A 24,930-nucleotide genomic window follows, 5' to 3' on the forward strand; every position below is an offset into this window, starting at 1 on the left:
GTCACAAGATGTACTTACACTGTTTCTGAATTAAAAATCAGTTTTCAGAATTGTTAAACATGATAGAACAGTAGAGTTTTGTTTTGGTTAGGGATTGGGTTTTTGTTGTTTGTTTGTTTTTTTTTTTTTTTTTTGAAGTCATAGTAATACTAAAGGTAGAAAAAAAATATTATACTCACCAGTAGTCATTTACAACTTGACATCTTCATCGGCTGAGCTCTCTTCCTTAGTTGCTGAGTGATAATGATTTCATTTTATGCAATTTTACTTTGAACTACTAAAGGTTACTATGGAAACCTCTACTCTGTTCCCCTCTTCACATTCTTTGAACAGGTAGTAAGTCTCACTATGTGGGGGAAGTGGCATATCCACTGAGATATTACTTGAAAATCAGCTCCAAATTGCTTTTACCATTCATGAGGCAATGTTAAATTAAAATTTGTCAGTCAGTCTGGTAAAGAAGGGAATTTTTTTTTTTTTTTGGGGGGGGGGGGGGATTTGCCTAAGTATCTGCCAAAAACCTATTTTTTAACTTACTGAAATTTCATCTTTTCTTAATTATCATGGTTTGTTTTTATAGTTATTATAAAGTTTTCCAAGATGGAATATAAATTATGCCAGCAGTAATCAACATAATAAAAATAGTGCAGGAGATATATCCACATGGTTGCTCTTGTTTTCATCTTTTGATTAGCTTACTTTTTTTTTTTAATTTTTCAACCCTGTATCTGACTTATCTTGGAATTGCAATAACCTCTTTTCCCCCTCCTGTCTGAATCATCCTAGCAATTCGTTTTCAAACTACAAGTAATGGATATCATTTGCCAGTTCTTCTTTTGTCACCTCCAATTTACTTCTAACATTATCATTAGTTTCTAGCCCAGAATTCATGATGTCTGATCAGAACCTACAAGTGGGTTCCTAATTTACATTAATCTAAACCTTGGTTCACTATTTAGAATTTTGAAACATTTCATTTCAGACCAGTCTTTAGCTTTGCCATCAAATAATCTATTTCTTCATATATTACAATCCAATCCTGCCCCCCAGTCTTTAAGAACGCAAGACAATGATCTGGGGCTCTTATTTGTTGACATTTCTTTTTAGTCAAGTAGCAAAAAATAATACATAATAAAAATATATAGTTTTTTCTCCTTGTCATTGACTCTTCTGGGTTTTATCCTTTATTTGGGTTTATCTGCTCTGAATGGAAATCTTCCAATAACAAAATTAAACAACACTCAGAAATAAAGCCAATAACAAATCTTTGACAATCATTTCTATAAGGCTTTTGACTGCCAGAATTTAATTTAGTATTTTTGGAAGAGACATCAGTAAATACTTTACTTCACTTTTTAATTTGCATTCAAAGTGGAATTGAAGGGCAGAAGAGACCAGAGCCTCCTTTGCCAAGAGCAGATGTCACATTATTCATCTCCCAAAGTTGCTCAGGCAATATCCAACTGTAAATCACTTTGTTCTGCTACATCAAAGACTTATCCTTCTTCACCACCATCAACCCACACTATATTCAAGTACATGAATCTTACATATTCTGTTCATGCTGCCTAGGAAGCCCAGAAAAATATATATTTTTTGTTAATGTTTAAATGATAGGTTTTTTGCATGGCAATTCAGATTCAGGGAAGCTTTTGTGGGACATGGAAATATCAGACACTTTTAGCTCCACTTTTTCTTTCACTTTTATTGAAATTACAATGACAAAATCAATATGAAATGTTATATTCCAGATTTAAGTGAAGATTTCTATTCTTTTTTTCTCAGCTGCCAGAAAACAATAACCTGATATGTAGGTGGGTAAAAATTCTCTTTCTCTAACTTTTTTTTGCTTACTTTTATCATTAGCGCTTTTTTTTTTGTTGTTGTTGTTGGTTGGTTTTCTTTTTAAAAGGTATCTAAATATCATCATTTAAAACTTTTCAAAGAAGAAAAGAGGAATCATCCTTTTTCTTTTTTTTTTTTTTTTTTTCATATCCCAAGTCAATTTTGATATGACATTTACTCTCAGAAATGCACAAAAGTAAGTACATGGTAGTTTAGATTCTCCAAACTGATTAATATTTTGATAAACACACTATCTCACATCAAGACAATTGACATTACTATTAAATAAACAGCCTTGTATGATCTCTGCTACATCAAGTTTTAGGCCTTTGGTTATTAGCTATAAACTATAACAACCAACTTGATTATTTAAAAGAAGCTAGTAATTTCAATCTCTGTGTTAAAGGACCGTGTGTTTCTAGAGACAGATTAGGCTTAAGGAAGCAAGAAAAATAAAACAACATTGTTGACATGTTCAAAGGTTTCCAGTTGTTCTTTTAGAAGAGATAACTTTACATTCAGTTATGAATATAAGAAGTACCATTATATGAAGAACAACATGTAAGAATTACATACTATTTACTGTAATAATACTAATACTGAAAGCAATAAATTATTGGTGGACTTGGCAGTGGCAGTGTTAGATTTATGGTTAGACTCAGTGATCTGAAAGGTTTTTTCCAACCTAAATGATTCTGTAATTCTAGGACTCTGTGAAATATTAAATTTATTTTACTAGATATTATTTATTATCAAGTATTTTTTCTCCATGAGAAAAATAAATTATGTAGAATTCATGGGCTTTTTTTCCCCCACTTGTATGTTTCCATACTCATATGCAATACAATTTATTCAAAAAACAGCTCTAAGGAACTTGAAGTTATTTACTTGCATTTAGTCCTTATCCCACTCCAAAATAATTAATTTCCACACATTGGAATGCTGTATGAATGTACATAATATATCTTATATTAATCCATACAGAATTGAATCTGAGGACTAAGATGGAACTGTTGGAAGTACAGACAGACAAGAAATCATAATAAGATCAGACCTTCATTAAACTGATGATTTATGTGCCAAATTCCTAGCTGGTAATCTTGTCATAACGTGTTTCTAATCAATATCTTTCTACATGTTTGTTTAGTGATAAATGTAAGTGAATTAACATAGCCAATGCTACCTATATTCAGTAGATATCTAGTCAATACTAGTAGCTACAGTAACAGGTAGTCAATACTACTTACAATATCTACCTGTGGGCCTGAAGGTTGGTAGTAACTTTTATCATCAGGAGATGGGAGTTTATGATGCAGCTATTCTCCACATTTTCCATATCAGGTTTCCAGTTAGGTCACTCACCTGTTCTGGCCCATGTTAACTAGGAGAACTCTATCACCAACAAGTGTTGGGCAATGGTGGCAAAAGCTCCACAGCTTATTCTGCTATAAGCACTGGGTTACAAGGAATGAAGAATTATAGAGAAGGAAAAAAAGACGATGGATGCTACAGGTCTAGCATATTGGTTAACATCCAAAATAGCAAACCATAATTGGGAATGGCAGACCTAGAAGTCCTAGACTAACTTTGTATTTAAAATTAGATTTCGACTACCAGTAGCAAGGGAACAGGATCAAGATCATATCTATTACAGCCTAAGTGTGGATTAGCACCCAATAACAAATGCTGTTTTTTTCCTAGTCATGGTAATAAGTATGCAAAATGTATGTGAACATCTTTGTTTTCAGTCACCTTTAATTTAAAGTAGCTGGAGTAAACATGTGAAGATTCCAAAGAACTTATCCTTTTGGCCCTATAGGGGGAAAAAAAAAATTAGAGATTCAGGAGTTCCACTGCAATAAACACTTATACTAAAGTGTTGGGTGGGTTTTTTCCCCCATATTATGTTTCTGCATTTGAATTGTACTGTTTTGTTGTCTGACTCCTGATAATTATGAAAGGAAAAGTGTAGGTCTACCTGAAAAAGCCCGTGTGAACTTCAGGTACCATTTTTTTTTTTAAAAGCATCCCATTATGTAGGTCAGATACAGGTATTTTTATTACTTTTGACAAGTCTTCTATTTTTCATCATTAGTACACCTTTTGCTATAATGATATTGATTCTAAAAACACTTTTACTTTTAGGCTCCATTCACTTGTTATTTAACTTTACATTGGGTTTGAGGTCACTAGTTCTGACATCAGATAAAACAATGACTGTGTTAATTCACTGACATTATCATCAAACAAAATTTACTTTGAAAGCAATTCTTTTCCCCAGCTAGTTAATCTTTAGTTGGATGTAATGACTGTAGTTGTGGATGTAAATTCTTAATGTCTACTTTAAAGTCTGTAACAGACTTTACAGATGTCCTTACAGTGATGGCTGAGATAGAAATTTATGAGATAGATGACATTATGGATGGCAATTTGTAGAGTATGTTGGTCTTTAATGAGAATTTGATTAAGGAACACAGTGAACTGGTGCTGTAAGTTCTTTCTGAACTGTTTACCTCCTATGGCAATGTTTCAGTAAAGAAGGCAAATGATAGAAGGTCTCCTGTAGTTCAGTGGCAATCAATACAGGAAGAGAACAGCTCAAGACAAATTTGAAAGCATTGACAGAGAGTTGAAGGAATTAGAAATCACAGAAACAGATGGAGGAGGGTGAAAGCAAAACAAAATGAAAAACCTTTAAATTCTAGTTACAAAGAAATGAAAGATCAGCGTGATTATAGGCAAATTTTACTCAGCTATTTTAGTTCAACCTGACTTGACACATTATGAATGATGTTTATTCAACCCTCTGCTGTCTTTTCAACCACAAAATTCTTGTGGATTCTGGTGCAGTTATTGATATTCTTTCTATTTCAGTATTGCAGATGCGGTCATTAAATTACTCTTGGGAAATAGTGAAATGCTGCTTCATAAATATGTGCCAGTGGAGGCTTTCTCAGAGGCTAGAAGCTACCCAGGATGCATGGGTGCCTGCTTTTTTTGTCGTCCACGTGGGTAGACCTTTGCCTTAACAACTTCATACCAATCCATGCTATAATCTCACCTTTCTGTTATGTAGACTTAGACTTCAAAAAAAAGGTATGTCTGGTGGGTGTTCACCTTTTCGCTTTCTTCCCAGTTAAAATTTTGCAAAAGGAATAACTGAGCTCTGAGTGACTTGTTTCAAAGTCATGTAGATTGTATGGCATTCAGCCGCGGAAACCAGCTTACATATTTGAACTACTAGATTATACATCACTTCTTTCTAACCTTTCTAATGCAAACACCAAAACCCCCAAATTATCTTGGACTGATAAACCATCCAAAAGTATAGAATTCGTAATACCCTTGGTACACAGTTATTCTTTAGACTTAAAATATTAATTCAACTAAGCTATCCTACATAAGCTAGATAAGGAAATAAAAAGAATGTTGCCATTGTGAAGGGTAATTTTATGCACAAAAGCTTAAACTTTATCACAATCCTTTCCTAATAGTTTTGAAAAAAAAAAGTACAAAAGCTGGTCTACCCAGGCAATGAATAACATAATTACAAAAATTGCATAAATTGTTATGATAATAGATTTCTGACAATGCTAACTTTGCTTTCTTTCCCCCTTCCCTTCCCTTCCCTTCCCTTCCCTTCCCTTCCCTTCCCTTCCCTTCCCTTCCCTTCCCTTCCCTTCCCTTCCCTTCCCTTCCCTTCCCTTCCCTTCCCTTCCCTTCCCTTCCCTTCCCTTCCCTTCCCTTCCCTTCCCTTCCCTTCCCTTCCCTTCCCTTCCCTTCCCTTCCCTTCCCTTCCCTTCCCTTCCCTTCCCTTCCCTTCCCTTCCCTTCCCTTCCCTTCCCTTCCCTTCCCTTCCCTTCCCTTCCCTTCCCTTCCCTTCCCTTCCCTTCCCTTCCCTTCCCTTCCCTTCCTTTTCTCCTAATGTATGTTCTGCTTTTCAGGAGTATTTCTTAGCAATAAGAAAGAGGAAAGTTCTAAATGGTTTTGGATTTTTGGATGGTTCATTTTTATGAATGACATATATAATATATATCAAGCTGTTACCACTGATATTTTCATGTTTGTCTTATTTAAGACACATACAAAATTAAAATTATTTTGTCATGCTACCTAAGTGATGCTGAAGTTCAAGAAAGATGCACTACCTTCTAGAATACCTAAAAAAAGACATCTATATTTTGTAATTGTCTTTTCCAAGGTTTTCTGTGCAGGAAGTGTATTCATCAACTGATAAGTAAGATATACTTTTTTCATCTATTATATATTAAAAGAAATTCGAATCATTCTTGGGGAAATTTCCCCGTTCAAAGTTATGTAATCTATGTAACCCTTTTATAACCTCCACTGTAACTTTTTGGGGGCCTTAGAAACTTGGCTGTTTCTGTTGTAAGGATCTGAAACCTTGCACTGATACGGTATTTGCCCAGACCCCAAATAAAATTGCGAAGTTCTGAGAAAGAGCTGTGAAAATATTTGTAGAGGCATAAGGGCATAGAGGATGCCCTTATGGATACAGGAGTCCAGGAAAGGATGGACAGACTTCAAGAAAGAAGTCTTAAAGGCACAGGAGTAGGCTGTTGCCATGTGCCGAAAAAAAAGTAGGTGGGGAAGGAGGCCAGCCTGGCTAAATAGGGATCTCTTGCTGGATCTCAAATAAAAAAAAAAAAAAAAAAAAAAAGAGAGAAAGAGAGTCTACGACCTTTGGAAGAGGGGGCAAATCTCTCATGAAGACTATAAAGATGTAACGAAGCTGTGCCAGGAGAAAAGGAGAGCCAAAGCACAGCTAGAGCTCAACCTGGCTGCAGCTGTTAAGGATAATAAAAAATGTTTCTATAAATTCATTAATAACAAAAAGAGGATTAGGGAAAATCTCCTTCCTTTATTGGATGCAGAGGGAAACATAGTTACAAAGGATGAGGAAAAGGCTGAGGTGCCCAATGCCTACTTTGTGTCAGTCCTTAACAGTGGAACTAGCTGTTCCCTGGACACGCAGCCTCAAGAGCTAGGAGACAGAGAGGGGAAGCAGAATGAGAGCATCACGATTAAAGAGGAAGAGATTAGTGACCTGCTATACTGCTTGGATGCACACAAGTCTATGGGACCGGATGGGCTACACCCAAGAGTGATGAAAGAGTTGCTGGCAGACGTGCTCGCCAAACCGCTTTCCATCATTTACAGGTAGTCATGGCTAACTGGGGAGGTCCCAATGGATTGGAGGGTTGCAAATGTAACACCCATCTATAAGAAAGGCAAAAAGGAGGATCCAGGTAACTATAGACCTGTCAGTCTAACCTCGATACCAGGAAAGGTCATGGAGCAGGTCATCTTGAGTGCCATCAAAACCCACATAATGAGTAACCAGGGGATCAGGCCTAGTCAGCATGGGTTTATGGAAGGCAGGTCCTGCCAGATGAACATGATCTCCTTCTATGACAAGATTACCAGAATATTGGACGAGGGAAAGGCTGTTGATATTGTATACCTGGACTTTCGAAAAGCATTTGATACTGTCCCCCATACAATTCTCGTGGAAAAACAGGCTTTGCACAGCCTGAATGAGCATACGATCCGCTAGATCAAGCACTGGCTGACTGGAAGGTCCCAAAGAGTGGTGCTCAATGGATTTAAATCCAGCTGGCGGCCGGTCACAAGTGGTGTGCCTCAGGGCTCAGTGTTGGGACCATTTCTGTTCAACGTCTTTATTGATGATCTTGATGAGGACATAGGGTGTTTCATCAGCAAGTTTGCAGATGACACCAAGTTAAGCAGGAGTGTTGATTCCCAGGAGGATAGGGAAGCTCTACAGAGAGACTTAGATAGATTGGATCATTGGGCCAACATCAATGGTATGAGTTTCAACAAAGGCAAGTGCCAGGTCCTGCACTTGGGCCACAATAATCCCATGCAGCGCTACAGGCGTGGGGAGGTGTGGCTGGAAAGGTGCCTGGCAGAAAGACACCTGGGGGTTCTAATTGACAAGTGGCTGAATATGAGCTGGCAGTGTGCCCAGGTGGCCAAGAAAGCCAACGGCATCCTGGCTTGTATTAGAAATAGCGTGGCCAGCAGAAGTAGGGAGGTGGTTGTGCCCCTGTACTCAGCACTGGTGAGGCCACACCTTGAGCATTGTGTCCAGTTTTGGGCGCCTCAATACAAAAGAGATATCGAGGTGCTGGAGCGAGTGCAGAGGAGGGCAATGAAGCTGGTGAAGGGCCTAGCAGACAAATCATATGAAGAGTGGTTGAAGGAGCTGGGACTGTTTAGTTTGAGGAGGAGGAGGCTGAGGGGAGACCTCATCACTGTCTACAACTATTTGAAAGGACACTGTAGAGAGGTTGGTGCTGGTCTCTTCTCACAGGTAATTAATGACAGAACAAGAGGGAATGGCTTCAAGCTCCAACAGGGTAGATTTAGACTGAACATCAGGAAAGAATTTTTCACAGAAAGAGTGGTCGGGCATTGGAATAAACTGCCCAGGGAGGTGGTTGAGTCACCATCCCTGGATGTGTTTAAGAGATGTTTAGATGTGGTATTGGGGGATATGGTGTAGGGGAGAACTTTGTAGAGTAGGGTAGATGGTTGGACTCAACGATCCCAAGAGGCTCTTCCAACCTAGACAATTATATGATTCTATGATTCTATAACAAACATAAAAGTACAGATGAATGTAGAATTTCGGGGCAAACATGCATCAAACACAGCATAGCCAGCTGGACAAAAGAAGTAATTATCCCTCTGTATACAGCATTGGTGCGGCCTCACCTTGAGTACTATGTGCAGTTCTGGGCCTCAAAACTTAAGAAGGATGTTCAGGTCCTCAAATGTGTCCAGAGGAGGGAAACGAGGCTGAGGAAGGGATTGGAAAGAATGTCCTATGATGAGAAGCTAAGGGCTTTGGGCTTGTCTAGATTGGAGAAAAGGAGGCTGAGGGGAGACCTCATTTCTCTCTACAGCTTCCTGAGGAGGGGAAGTAGAGAGAAAGGTGCTGATCTCTTCCCCCCGGTATCCATTGATAGGACGCGTGGGAGCGGTTCAAAGCTGCATCAGGGGAGGTTCAAACTGGACATTAGGAAATATTTCTTTACCAAGAGAGTGGTCAAACACTAGAATAGGTTTCCTAGAGAGGTACTTGATGCCCCATGCCTGTCGGTGTTTAAGAGGCATTTGGATAATGCCCTCAATAACACGTTTTAACTCGGTCAGCCCTGAATTCGTGAGGCAGTTGGACTAGAGGAACATTGTACATCCCTTCCAACTGAAACAGTCTATTCTGTTCTATTTGAAGTAGAAGTTTAAGGACTCAATAAGAAAAATATCAGTTTTGAAAGGTATGAAATTCCAAATTGAAAAACATGGAATCATCATTCCATTGTTAGTCAAGTCATTGGTTGGTCAGTCATCATTTATTGTTTCTTGTGTCACCAGTATCAATATATTTCATTGGTAATGGTGATTAAACAACAATGAGGATGTTTCCAAAGAGCAGCAGAGGCTGACTCTTCTCTCCTGGCTGACATCTGCTTTGCCAGAAATAATCCTTCCAGTATTGTCTTGGAGGTGCTTGGACCATGACTGTTTACCTTAGCATCTCATGAAACACTAGTTATTTTACACTTGTATTGGAAAATAAATAATAGCTTTATGTTTTTTAGGCTGTATATATTTTTGGAGAGTCTTTGGGCACAGTCAAAGATATCTGAACAAAGTGACTCAAACAAGGGACAGTATCACATAAGATACAAGGAATGGCCATGTCTTTAAAACGTGCAGCTTCAAAGTGTCTGGTGTTTTTTTTGGTTTAGTTTTGTTATGTGTTGTTTTTTTGGGGGGAGTCAGATTGAGTCATAATAACACATAACATCTCGGTGATCAATGTTGTAATTTCATAAGATTTAATGACTTTCATCATTGCAAAGAAGTTCCTGAATCTCCTTACTCACTTTATCCTTACCACTGTTGCTTTTTTCTGTCTTCACACTTCGCTCACCTCTATATCAGTGTAATGCTTTGCGGGAGTGTAGTATAGATTTGATTTAGAATTATAGAGTAGTTTGGGTTGGAAGGAACTTTTAAAAGTCACCTAGTCCAACCTTCCCTGCAATGAGCAGGGACATCTTCAACTAGATCAGGTTGCTCAGAACCCTGTCCAACCCAGCCTTGAGTGCTTCCAGGGATGGGGTGTCCACCACCTCCCTGGGCAACCTATTCCAGTGTTTCACCACCCTCATTGTAAAATATTTCTTCCTTATATCTAGTCTAAATTTTCCTTCTTTTAGTGTAAAACCATTACCTTTTTTAGTTAGCCTTCCCTCTTTTAGTTTAAAGCCGTTACCCTTTGTCCTATCACAACAGGCCCTGCTAAAAAGTTTGTCTCCATCTTTCCTGTAGGCCCCCTTTAAGTACTGAAAGGCCACAAGAAGGTCTCCTCAGAGCCTTCTCTTCTCCAGCTGAACAACCCCAACTCTCTCAACCTGTCTTCGTAGGAGAGGTACTCCATCCTTCTGATCATTTTTGTGGCCCTCCTCTGGACTCACTAGAACATGTCCATGATTTTCCTGTGCTGAGGGCTCCAGAGCACTACTCCAGGTGGGGTCTCACCAGAGCGAAGTAGAGGGGCAGAATCGCCTGCCTTGACTTGCTGGCCACACTTCTTTTGATGCAGTTCAGGATATGGTTGGCCTTCTGGGCTGTGGCTGCACATTGTCATCTCGTGTCCAGCTTTTCATTCACCAGTACCCCCAAGTCCTTCTTGGTGGGGCTAGGGAAAGGGACAGAAGGAATTTATGAATGGACAGACTAAAAAATAACCCTGGTTTTGGAGCATTATCTTCAGCTTATTTAATTTTGAGATGTACTTACACAGTACAGCAAGACTAATGCAATAGATGCTACAAGAAAGGTCTGCATAATGTCTCCACTTTCATTCCTTCATTTGCTGGTGACCATCTGAACCTCTGACTAGGGACCTAACGATGCAAACAGTGGTTTTGGAGAGATCTTTGGCCATTTGGTATCAGTGTAAATGCTGACATAGGACAGGAAGCAGGATGCAGTGGTTAAGCAGGGAAGGAAGGGAAGGTGTGACTCGGCAATGACCAGACACTGAACAAGTTTAGTTGCCAAGAGAGACCTAAAGCTTAAAGATCCAGATTTAAAGCATTGTTTTGCAAACACTTTGAGCAGCATAACTGAGACTGTAGAGAATGAGGACACAAAAGGAGAACAAGGGATCAGAACTGTAAGCAGAGGAAGAATTTTTTAGTTCAAACCAAAACAACATCCCACGGACCTACGGCTACAGGAAACAGACTCTGAAGCCTAAAGATGTGACCATTCATTTAGGATTCCTATTGGTTTCAGCTGGACTACGCAGATATCTCTGTATTTGATGGTCAAAGTAAAGTTTCAAAACTCAGGTCTGTTGTATATAAAGCCACTTGAGACCAAACCTCATCAAAAGTCTCCTAATTATAGATTTAATGTGCAAATTTTCTCATTTTCAATCTATAATTGAGATTCTTGAGTGAAAAAATGCACATAATAATGAAGGTGATTTTAAAGCAAGCAGACTGAATTGGCATTAAGCCAACCTACTACTTCATTGCATTATGCTTTTGAGTTCTATTTACTGTAGTTTATATAAGAATAGCTTGCTAGTGGTGTGACATATACTGCACATAAAAATCATTTGTGGGAGGGTAAGCAACAAACACTACATTTTGGAACACAAAGTAGGGCAATTTATAAGAACTAAAGTTGGATAAAAGCACCATCAAAACTACAACAATTTAGGTATAGTTTCCTAGGCTTACTCTGACTGTGCCTTTTTAATTTCTTCCTTCTATCCCATACTTTTTGAATTTTGAATTCCAGTTTCAATGGTACCTTACAGTGGATGTGAGATCACAAAGATAAATCAGTTTATATATATATTTTGTATAATATTGGTGACAGTGTAAGCAAGACTTGTATATGTGTAAGTATATGTGGAGGTAGAAACTTACAAAAATTCAGATTTTATTAATTCTGAATTATTAAGTCATACATTAACAGAATATATATATTTGAAATTCAGCATTGACAGTTTCTAGAGGTCAGAGAGATGATTATGGAAACTCTAGAACTGTGAAAACAAAAGAGAATCAAAATTTGGTGGGAAAAAGCTTTCTTTTCTTAATTAACTTAGAATTAACTTAGATTTCAAATGCTACTAAATGTAATTTTTAGTTTCTTTATTTTTTAAAGTTTTTGGAATGTTTTAGGATATTGACATTAAAGGAATTTTAAAACCTCTATGGAAGCTCACATGGACATTTACAAAACAAGTTATAGAAGTTTTTTTTGTGCAAGTTGTTGCTCAGTAAGCATTTATCAATCAAAAGTTTTTCTCAGAAGCTGAAAATTGTATTTCCAATAGGAACATTCTCATACCAGAATGCAGTTTGTGTGCCACAGAAGAGTTCCCAGTTACCCTTTGGAGTTGCAAAGATGATCTTTAGAAAAAGGAGTCTAAATTCCTGCTATAGCACCTGTAGTCTAGTTTTGCAGAGAATCTCTGTTTCAAAAGCAAAATGAAGCGGACGACATTTTAGAGGCCTATTGTCCTGTGGCAACTTAGCCAGATAGTATAATATCAAACAAGTTCTTCTGAATTTTCAATTTCACTTTTGTGACTTTTTTTTAAAGTACTGCCAGTTTTTTTCCACCTCATGAAAAAGAATGTCTGAAGTCTGCCTTCAGTTTCCAGAAGGCAATTTAGCAAACAATTTTTATCTTTTTGAACAAACACTGAGAACAATCAAAGGCTTTTGTTCCCAAGAACAAAAACGACACAAGTGGGAGACTATTAGATATTTTTGAAGAAAGTTTTCAACTTTTATTTTAAATACTTCAGCATCAATGACTGAGCCTAGTCTTTTTCTTTATAAAGATACTGACCTTAATAGACTCCATCCAGACTTACACTATTTTAAGTGTAAAAACCCCAAATAATTAGAAGAAAGGGAAATTGAAATTCCTGCATTTGCTGGCTATGTGCAGACATTCCAAGAAACAGAATATTTACAAGGAATTCATATGTTAAGTGAAATTACTCCAATTAAACTAAACAGCTACAGATAAAGTCAAGATGGTGAAATAGTTACAAAGGTAGCTTTTAAATCTAAGTATCTGTTTTTAAGGAAACTTCACCTGGAAATCTGAAAACGTCCAATGAAGAAATAGTAGTAATTAAAACAAAAAAGGCTTATCTTCATCCTGTGCTATATTATCTCAGTATTCTTGCAAGTAGTACTATATTTTGCAAAAATACACATTCTCGTTTCTTCTTAGCATTCTTGTACTAAGTGTATAGTGGTAAAGAAGAGTGGTAGCAAGAGTGTTATATAAAGGTAAAGAGGAAATAAGTGTCAAAGAAAAATATTTTGGAAATAACTTCACAGTAGTTATAAAGTAATATTCAACAGCTATGGTTTTTGCCACTTTTGTACATACTTTATTAACCTTACTATAACATTTCTTCTGTACATCTGCCTAAGTTTGGACAGAGTGATTGACAATATATTATGCAGCAAAAGTTCGTTCACTTTTCTGTAAGACATCCAGAGCATGGTTTAATATTTCATACAAAAAAAATCCAAAACATACTATTCATTTTGCAAAGCAAAACACGTCGAAGTAAAGAAAAAAAGAAAGTCAGAATGCTTGTGGAATGTGGCTGTCAATGCTTGTCATCTGTGGTTCTTTGCATGTAGTTCCACAAAAGTGAATCCAAACTGCAATCGTACTGCAGTATCCTGTTTCTAGCTTCCTCACGTCTCCAGTTCTTCCAATAGCTGAATTTTGCTTAGTGGGAGCTTTTAAAAAAATATTCCCCTATTCAAGATGACATTTATTTTCCTAGAGAAAAAAGCACTCTATTTTGATAGAGAGATTTAGATTATGAAAATTTCCTTTTCCTTCTCCTTAACCTCTTTCCATCAGTCCTACAAAGCTCCCTTGGGAGTTTTGAGATGGAAATGGATGGAATTATAAAAAAAAAAAAATTAAAATGTTTCAATAAGGTTTTGGTTGTATTCTGCAGTAGCATCACAAGTATAAAACAAGAGCTCCATTTTCTGTCCTTTGAAAATGACTCCCAAAGGCAACATGCCGGATCTATTCCTCATCCTCTGAACAGTTTCATGTGCAGATTTCCAAGTCATTCTAAACATTGCCTTTAAACCACTCAGTGCTCTTCAAGACCTTTTTCCTTATGCAGGTGAAATAGGACATGACATAAATAAACATTTTATGTTGCTCCACTTCTTGTCATTAAGGTGTCATATCAGCAAAAAACAACCCTCGTGAGGAACTCATTTTTGTTCTGGTAAGGACTGTTGCATACTATCATCCTTTGCTGTCTGTAAGCTTAGGACACAAAGTTTTCAAAACATAAGAAATCTAGTGTCTTGACAACACTTTCCTTACAAAAAAAAAAAAAGTAAAACAAAACTGAATTTAAAATAACTTATCCTGAATTCAAAAGAAAGCTAGAGCAGAGGAAAATTCTTGTTCTCTTTCAGCTATTACAAAGTAAGGAAAATTAACAAAGGGTAAAATGGGACTAAATGCACACTAGAACATCATATGCCTGTGCATTAACTTTCAAACTTTTGAAATTTATTTTATAAGGGAAACTTTCTCCTTAAAAGGCTGAAATTTAACTGCCTGGGGAACATTTAGGTTAAATCTAGCTATTAAAATTAGCTGACAAGCAGTTTGACGGGAAATCTAATATCTAATATGAATCTGATATCCCTCTCCTTCACAAGATTTTCCTTTTATACTGATTTTTTCTTTGTTACAATAAAAACTCATCACAGTTATAAATAACAGCTCACAGTTGTCTTTACTTGTGACCTAAAAATATTCCATGTTTGGAAAGGAATTACACTGAAAGAGCTGCTCAAATGTTAATGCAACTTTTTTTGCCAGCATATGTCGATTTGTTGAAAACAAACATTTCTTGAGCTATTGTTGTAGTTAGAGAATGCAAACATTGCTGTGATGGAAACATAACTTACTTGTGCCTGTAAGCCCCTCCAGGTGCCTGGTATGTGGATGTCATAAGGCATCTTGTGTTTCTGGTGTGAAGAACATCAAAAGCCATAGCTTCAGCAGGGCTAGGGAACTATGAACCCAGTTGCAGAAGAAATCAACAGCTTCACTGTAGGACAATCAGTAGATTCAGGAGGTGAAGTCCCCAGCTATCACTATCTAAAGAAATCAGCCCAACCAGGCTTTGAAAATTCCACAACCACTGTGTGAATTTGTGAGTTTTCTTGTTCTGTGTCAGTGAACAGAAGTACTAAAATAGATATAAATCACTTCAAATTAATTCAGCCATTGTAAAACACACACAGTGTATTTTGTTCCAGATAGAATAACTATCAGTATTTTCAACAACACAGGCTTTCTGTTTTATGTTATTTTGGGTGCAGAAAATCATTGGTCTGAATTAAAATTTCATATTCAAATCCAAGTTTTGAAATGGCAAAAGAAACACAAAACCTAAGTTTCAACTTTTTCTACTGGCAACAATTATTCCAGAGGATAGAGTAAATAGACAAGAATAGAGGGGAAACCTTGTTTAAATTTCCATTTGACAGACTCCCTGCAGAACATTTATCATTGAGTCAGTGGGTAAAGTTAAAATTTTTACAAAAGTATCTAGAAGAATTACTTTGACATCAGCTTACATACTTCAGGTAAGTTTAAGTAGTTTTATAACTCTGTTTATTTGGCTTAAGAGATGTATGAGATGAATGAAATTTAATTTAATTCTCAACAAAAAAGATCAATGCTAAATGGAGTTGTCTCACATTTGCTGCAGGCTATAAGCATGCTAAGCACAGAAGCTCATTTAAAGAATGTATACTCATTAAATTGCTAAGAAATTTGATCAACTATCTGAGTCCTGGAGGTAAGGAGATATTTTGGACCACAGACAGAAAACACTTCATATTTTATAAAATAAAATATTTATCTTATAAAATAAATGTATTTTTAATATAAAATAAATATCCCTGCTTCAGGAATGACTTTTCTATATGATCCTGCATATGTATGAGACTCCATTCTTTATTTTTACTGATTATGTGAATAGTTTCTGTTAATATTTCAGGGTTTATTCCATCAAGCTAGCTAAACAAGTGAAATGTGAGGGCACATTTTCAGTCTAGGGTGTCTTTCCAAGCCAAAATTTTCTGTCTCAACCTTCTATAATTTATGGATGTTGAATCTCACAAAAGTTTGCATTTATCTGCACAGAACACCCTACTCAAAAAAGCTGAACGCCTTAACTATTGCATATTGCTCAGTGGCCATGTCCACACAGCCAGCTGGCTCTTACCACTAGATACACAGAAGAAAAGCTTCTTCATTTTGCGTTCATGGTTGTGGGATCATATCCCAAAGTCCTTAGCTAGTCTTTCGGCCTTTAGTAATCTGGAGGATGTAACAGAATACCAGCTGGAAATAGGACCTAGGATTAAAGCCTCAGAAATTCCTACCTGGCACCACTTTCAAGCCGATATAGCAACAAATAACAGTGCTCCCTGGTAGGACGCTGTTTTTGCAAATAAGCAGCAGCTTGTATTCAGCAGCTTGCTGCCAACCAGCTCCAGTTGGCTTAATAGTTTGTGCAGCTGTTTTCACAACATCAGCAGTTATCCCACGCCAGGTGCACCAGGAGGAAATGACAGCAACTTAAATCAACTTAAATCAGCTGCTGTTGAAGGGTCTCGGATGTGTTTTACTTGGTAAAGAACCATTGATGGGGTCATAAAATAATTATCAACATGTTTTCTGGAATCTTCCTCAGCTGAGGCAGCTGAGGAAATGGGGCAAAAATAAATAGCTAGAAACACAAGGATGAAAATTTTGTCTAGTAAATGTGGTTAATAGATCTTATAAATATATTTATTGGGAGTAATTTGGAATACGTGAAAGATTTGTAATCATATCAGTATGGGTGGCTAGCTGCACTGATTTTGGGTGGCATGGCGTTAAATTTCTTCATAGTTGCTTGTATGATGCCAGGATTTGGATGCGTGATGAAAACAGTGTTGATAACACAGGGGTGTTTTAGCTGTTTCTGAGCAGTGCTTACACAGCCTCAAGGCCTTTTCTGCTTCTCGCGCTGCCCTGCCAGTGAGTAGACTGGGGGTGCTCAAGAAGCTGGGAGGAGACGCAGGTAGGACAGCTGACCCCAACTGACCAAAAGGATATTCCATAATATATGAGGTCATGCTCAGTGTATAAAGCTGGGGGAACAAGGAGGAAGGGTGTTTGGAGTTATGGTGTTTGTCTTCCTGAGTAACTGCTATGCAAGATGGAGCTCTGTTTTCCTGGAGATAGCTGAACACCTGCCTGCTGATGGGAAGCAGTGAATGAATTCCGTATTTTGCTTTGCTTGCCTGCACAGCTTTTGCTTTGCTTATTAAGCTGTCTCTGTTTCAACTCATGAGTTTTCTCACTTTTACCCTTCTGATTCTCTTTCCCCATCTCACTGCGTAGGGAAGTGAGCGAGCGGTTGTGTCAGGCTGAGCTACTGGCTGGTGTTAAACCATGACACTAGCCTTTTACCCAGAAGAGGTTAATGTAGTAGGTTGTTAACCACAGAGGAAGAAACAAGATCAGAGAGTGTTTTGTGTTTTTTTTTTCCTTTTTTCTTTTGTTCCTTTTTGTCCATTTCTGGTTAAGGGTTGCTTACTGGATTTTTTTGAGAATAAAGATTGCTGAAATAATAACAAAGTAATGGTAATAAGATAGGATGTTCCAGTGAAGGTTTAAGGGAGCTTGTAAAAATATATTTTATGTCTTAATTATATCAGATAGAGACACAGAGATAGAGTACAAATATTGTGGAAAACAAGTTTATGACTAAGTGTATGAAAATGTTTGAGGACCTTGTTCTTGAAAACTTTCTTTCACAGACTTCAGGCTTTACTATTCCTGTAGGCAGTGTTAAAAAGGCATTAAGAATCCTGAACTAGTTCTGTCCTGTTGTATTGTTTTGTTTCATGATGAAAGAAAATTGTTATGTGTTAAATAATAAAAGACTAATACGCTTCTCAATGTGTTTTTATATCTATCAAACACTTATGATTTACTTCAATATTTTTAATGTCAGAGATAAATTGTCTAGAAAGACAATAAATCAATTTTGCCTACAAAAGCAACAACTCCTTGCTGTCATCTTTTTCTAGGAACTGCATTTTCTACTCTTAGGCATTTTTAGAAATGACTCTGATGTCATCTATCCTGAAGAAAAATACTGAACTCCACCCCAGGGACAAAGAAAGCACATGTATTTCTTAAATGTCTGTCTTTCTATTCCATATAGGAACATCTCAGAAAGTATTTAGCAGTATCTAATTAACATTCCTCATTAATTCTGGAAGAGAAGAGTGTGCCCATCCCTTCGTCGTGTTGGTGTCCCCCCCTGTCCCCCCCCCGGCTTTTGATTACATCGCATTCAGGAGAAAATTATGATTTTACTTGTTTTTTCCATAATGATTAACAAAAAAATTCTTCAAAATATGCCCATAAACATAGGAAATTTAGAGAGGTGGGACTTCAGGACATTTATAAAGCTTCAGTATTTATATTCTGGCCTTAAAAAAAAAAATAAAATAAAGATCATTAAGATCACATATGATCCAATCTTGTCCTGCCTGCTTATAGCACATTGTTGAATAGCATGGAATATATTTATTGAACATTGGAAAAGTAATAAATAAATGTGGCTTTGAAGAATAAGCTTTAAAGTTCAAATTATATCCCAGTTCAATCTAATGCTCCTAATATTCATCCATTATTAGACTTTTGTTTCACAGCACATGGAATCTCTTGTATCAAGATAAATACTGTAGGTGTAGAGGGCTTATTTTTAGAAACAGTGGTTAGAACACATACTTCAGTGCAATGGTCATGGTCTGATTTTATTTCCACCTCTTCTTAAATAGCAAATTTATTTATATTTGTAAGGAATTATTTTAATATGTATATATAGAGAGCTATTATAATGATGTTTAAAAATGTGTTTCTGTACAGTAATATAGTATTCTAAGTACAAGATATAAAAATGTGAACAGATTGTAAAGCCTGAAGTGACCAACAGGATCACTCTGTCTGAGCTATATGTACCATAAGAGTCATAGAATCATAAAATGGTTTAGAGTTGGAAAGGACCTTGAAGATCATCGAGTTCCAACCCCCCTGCCATAGGCAGAGACACCTCCCAATAGACCAGGTTGCCCAAGGACATGTCCAGCCTGGCCTTGAACACCTCCAGGGATGGGGCCTCAACAACCTCTCTGGGCAACCTGTTCCAGTGCCTTACCACCCTCAGAGTGAAAAATTTCTTCCTAATGTTTAATCTAAACCTGCCCTCTTCCAGTTTAAAGCCATTGCCCCTCATCCTATCACTACATGCCCTAGAAAAATTCCTTCCCCAGCTTTTTCCTGTATGCATCCTTTAGGTACTGGAAAGCTGCAATAAGATCTCCCCGGAGCCTTCTCTTCTCCAGGCTGAACAACCCCAACTCTTTCAGCCTCTCCTCATAGGAGGGGTGCTCCAGCCCTCAAATCATCTTCATGGCCCGCCTCTGGACACACTCCAGCAGGTCCATGTCCTTCTTACGTTGGGGACTCCAGAGCTGGATGCAGTACTCCAGGTGGGGTCTCACAAGAGTGGAGTAGAGGAGGTGGAGAATCACCTCCTTTGACCTGCTGGCCACACTTCTGATGCAACCCAGGAGACGGCTGGCCTTCTGGGCTGCGATCGCACACTGCTGGCTCATGCTAAGATTCTCGTCAATCAGCACACCCAGGCCCTTCTCCTCAGGGCTGCTCTCTGCCTGTATTTGTGCTTGGGATTGCCCCGACCCAGATGTAGGACCTTGCACTTGGCCTTATTGAACTGCATGAGGTTGGCTTGGTCCCACCTCTCCAGCCTCTCCAGGTCCCTCTGGATGGCATCCCTCCCCTCCAGCATGTCTACCTCACCAAACAGCTTGGTGTCATCGGCAAACTTGCTGAGTGTGCACTTGACCCCACTGTCCATGTCGCCGACAAAGATGTTGAAGAGTACAGGCCCCAGTACCGACCCTTGAGGAACACCACTCATCACTGCTCTCCACTTGGACATTGAGCCGTTGACCTTGAAATTAAGCCCCATTTGAACCAAAAATTTCTCAAAGAAAAGAGCTATTCCCAAAGAAATTTTTGTCATCCTGCCCAGTTCACCAGTGGTATACCTTACATCTTGATCTCTTTCATCTCTTCCCATCCAGAGAATATTTTGGAGCTTGCTTGTGTGCTGTCTGTGCAAGTGGGGTGCGCACCTTCAGGAACTCAAAGTCAGCTCTGTTCTGGAAACCACGCACTAACCTTCTTAGAGGTCTCCAGTACTTCTGCAGACACAAAGCAGGTAAAGCTGATCACGAATAAGGCCAGTTCATCCTCAGCAGACAATATATTTGCAGCACACCAGCTCCAAGATTCACAAAAGGAAAAACAATAGGCAAAAACTACTTACAGAAAAAGGAACCATATCTCTGTAGATAATCCAGGTGAGATAACAGGCTATAATGTTAAAATACCAGATATTTGGTATCAGTAAAAACTATCATTATTAACAACAGTCCCATAATACATTAATGGATTCTAGCTTAACTTTGTTATCATGTATTTGGATTTTTGATGGCATACTGAAATACTCTGTTAAAAGATTATGTATATGAATCCACCTTAATCAAAGGCAAGAAATTCAAAGACCTTAACTCAGCATTTCTGAGTGACCGTACTACTGAATTAATTCATCTAGAATTGTAAAAATGGAAGATCAGGGATAGATTCTACAGCTTTTCTAATTTATCTCAGCTATTTTTACCCAATTCCATGAATGGCAATGGGAAGTTTACAGTTAAATAACTCCTTCCACACATTTGTGCATATAAAGGATACATTACAAGCAATTGTCCAGTTGTACGGTAATAGAACAGGAAGGCTTTAAAAGATTTACACAGCTTTCCTGTTTCCTTTAAATAAGTATTACTGCTACTTTCTTTCCCAGATGCCAGGGATTGTGACTAGTAGATAAAGGAATCTCCATGGCTATGATTTTATTTACTCTTTTTTCCTTACAGCAAGAATATAGGCTATCCATTGTTTTCCTTATAAAAGTTGTCTTTAAAAGCTGTGAGTAGATATGTTGTGATATTGATGACCTGAAAACTTCAATGTCATCATCATGTGCCATTTTATCTTCCTTTTTCTGCTGTTCTTTTTGTTGCCCCCACATCCATACAGTCTACCATTCTCTGTCTATACCTATTTTATTATTTCTATTGTGAATGTCTACAATTTAAATTATGGGATAACTAAGTCTTTTGGTATTTGTAATGCTCTCCTGGCTGTGAGAACTATGTAATTGAATTCTCAGGTTACATTCAAACTGATAACCTACACAAGACCAAGACATGGAGTCAAGAATTTGTCTGTTATCATGCAAACTCTTTAATAACAACACCCCTTGGCTTGACTTTCACCCATGTCATTTAACTCAAAGACAAAATCTGAGCACTGTCCAGAGAATAGCATGTTCTAGAGACTTTCCCAATAAGAAGGTGGCTGCCTTGTTCTGGAGGAGAACCCATATGTACTATATGGATGCCAGCTGCGCCATCAATTTTGCCCTCATGTCTGAAGAACACTTATGGCTCATGTCTATGTACTACCACAACTGTAGGTTCTATTCTCAGATGAAGTACAGCCCAATACTCATTTGGTTTTTGTTTGGTTGGGTTTTTTTTCACTGAATGAGTGTTCTACCACCAAATGCCTGTGCAATATGATTTTGGGCCTCATAAGACACACAGTTCAGAAAGAATGCTTGGTAGTGAGAATTCCAAACAAGTGGAATTATTTAGGTTTTCCTATGATTTTTATGTACTAAAGAAATAATTCTGGAATTAACCGTCCTCTCTTCCAGCGTATCTCTGAAATACTCACATTATGGTTTATGAGTTGTTACTCTATGTAGCAGGTAATATTATTTGGTGTACCCCATTTCTCCAGTGATATGAGGTTACAGAATGATTTTGTATACAAACTTGATTTAGTCCTGAATAAATAAGAGGACCTGTACCACACTGAATACTGCACGTCAATAGTTTTCCACTTTTATTTTGCTCTATACATTTGCTTAGTTGTAATCCATGACAAGCAACCCTGAGACTTTGATTACCTGCTTGAATCTGATAAAGAATGTTTACTGAAACAGATGTTGATGTTATCGATATGTTGTTAAGGGGATTGCTTAGCATTTAAATCTGGATTGTTTAACTATTTATGATTAGAGAAATTTTACTGTAGCTACTGAGTGTTGAAAAAAGAAACAATACTGACTGACTGACTAGTTATTATTGATAGCTATCTGTGCTTAGTTAGGAACTCTTCATAGAGTGAGCAGAAAATCTTGCGTAAGATATTTTGATAAAGGTCTTTGAGATGTTGTCATATAAGGCATTGTATCAGTAGTGAGAAGTTCACAAACCTTATGTTTACCCACAAAGTCACTGCGGCAGCCCTTACCAGATACAAATTAGAGCAACCAAAGAACTGACTCCAGAAAGGAAAGGTAAAAATCCCAGCTAGGGGCTGGTATACAAAAAAGAATCAGTGATGATAAAATTTTGAACATGTTTGGATAAATGTTTCTTTACAGTTGGTTGACAACCATTCACAGATGTTATTGTATGAGGCAAAGCCTCAACAGAACTTTGAAGGTTCTGTGAAAGACCCCATGAAACTGTATTAGAAAACAAATGTTAAGAACCACTAAAAAAAATGTCCTTTTCCAACCCCTTTATCCCCCAGTTCATATCACAATTTGGTACCTGAACTCCTGAAAACAGACAGCAAGTTTTTGTGGAAAAAGATAACACGTCAGGGAATTCTGTAGCTAACTGTTCAGACACATCAATGGACTGTTCTTTTGATGGCTGAACACATATAGTCATATTGCTTCTGGTACACTTTGTAGAACTAAAAAGAAATCAACATCAATGATAATTTCAAGTTACAAATACCTGCTAATCAAGACTTTATGTAAAATTTTCCATACATGCTGTCTCTTTTATTTTATTTTCTTGCTTTATATAGCATTTTTAAATTTTCCTATATAAATCATGCACTGACATTTGAGACATGCTGTCATATAAGAAAACATATTGTACTGTACCACTTTCAGTTACACATTTTTCAAAAAACATGAGGTCTTGTCTTTCAGTTGGTATAAATCACTCTAGCTCTGCCAGCTGCAAATCTGATCCAGGTAGTGAATATTTAATTTTTTGATGTTATAAATGTTGTCTTGTTAAGAAAATATGAGGAAGATTGGATTAGATTTTTAGTATTGTAAATAACAGTGATTCCATGATTTGAAAAACACTTTTTTTAAAATCCTTTGGGGAACGGGAACATGAGATCTACTTCTTACCACTGACTTTTTGGAATTTAGATATTTGTTTTTCATTGTACCATTTCACAAAATATCTAATATTTAGACATAGATTAGGTGGCCAGAAATTCACTGTATAGAAGAGAAATTCTGAGCTGTGAGACTTAGAAGAATATCATATTGAAATTTCTGGAAAAAGACATTGTAAATTATTCTATAAATAATAGTATATGTACAATATAAATAATTTTAAGCATATAGAACATATACTTAAAAATTCATTTAATACAAAATAAGAATGAGAGAGAAAACATAGTCCTATTATGACTATCCTGTCCAATACATATATAAATATTCCCCTCAGGGATTGGCAAAGGAGGCAGAGGAGTTGGTATTAAAGTAACAAAGCTGAGCCTAGGAAAATGAGGAAGGCAAAGGAAAGGTGTGTTTAATTTTGCCTTTGTTTCTCACTACCCAAAAATATTTTAATTGGGAAAAAAAAAAATTCCCTGAGTTGACTGTGCTTTGTCTGTGATAGCAATTGACAAGTGATCTCCCTGTCTTTATCTCGACCCACAATCTTCTCATCTTATTTTCTTCCCTTGTCCTGTTGGGGAGGGAGAGTGAGAGTGACGGGGTGCATATCTGGGAGCCAGAAAAGGTCAACCCACTACAACTTAACAAAAAGCCAGGTTGGATGAGGGTTTGAGCAACTTGGTCTACTGGGAGGTGTCCCTGCCCATGTCAGGGGGGTTGGAACTCGATGATCTTTAAGGTCCCTTTCAACCTAAACCATTCTATGATTCTATAAAAAAAATAATAGTTATGCAAAATAAACTATAAATATATTATATTTTTAAAGTACATTATATATATATGCTCTAATAGGCATAATATTATTCACAAAAATAGGGTATATTACAGGAAAATATTAATAAGATTTTCTAAAAGAAATAATACATATTTAAAAAATAAATTATAATAATCAAAGTAAAAATCAGAAAATCAAGTATTTTACATACAAATAGTATTTTACATACAAAATCAAGTATTTTACATACAAAAGTATTTTACATAGAAAGAAAGAGACGCAACATTTTTGGTGCAGATAAATCTTTAAGTAAAACTTTATTTCACAATGCAAACTTTTTTTTTCCTTTATCCCTTCCCTTCCCTTCCCTTCCCTTCCCTTCCCTTCCCTTCCCTTCCCTTCCCTTCCCTTCCCTTCCCTTCCCTTCCCTTCCCTTCCCTTCCCTTCCCTTCCCTTCCCTTCCCTTCCCTTCCCTTCCCTTCCCTTCCCTTCCCTTCCCTTCCCTTCCCTTCCCTTCCCTTCCCTTCCCTTCCCTTCCCTTCCCTTCCCTTCCCTTCCCTTCCCTTCCCTTCCCTGGCATCTGTTCAGGAGATAGAATTAATGTAATTTTAATGCAATACCACTTCAGTACTCCTTTCCTTTTATTAATAATTTAGATTTAAGCGATCCCTTAAAAAAAATATATGGAATCTTTTAAAGATCAATTTTTCTTCAATATACTTGAACAGTTTGTATTAGTGTTGACAGTGAGAGTAACAAAATAATG

This window comes from Vanellus vanellus, assembly GCF_965231255.1.
Source record: "Vanellus vanellus genome assembly, chromosome: 1".
In the NCBI taxonomy this organism is placed as follows: domain Eukaryota; kingdom Metazoa; phylum Chordata; class Aves; order Charadriiformes; family Charadriidae; genus Vanellus; species Vanellus vanellus.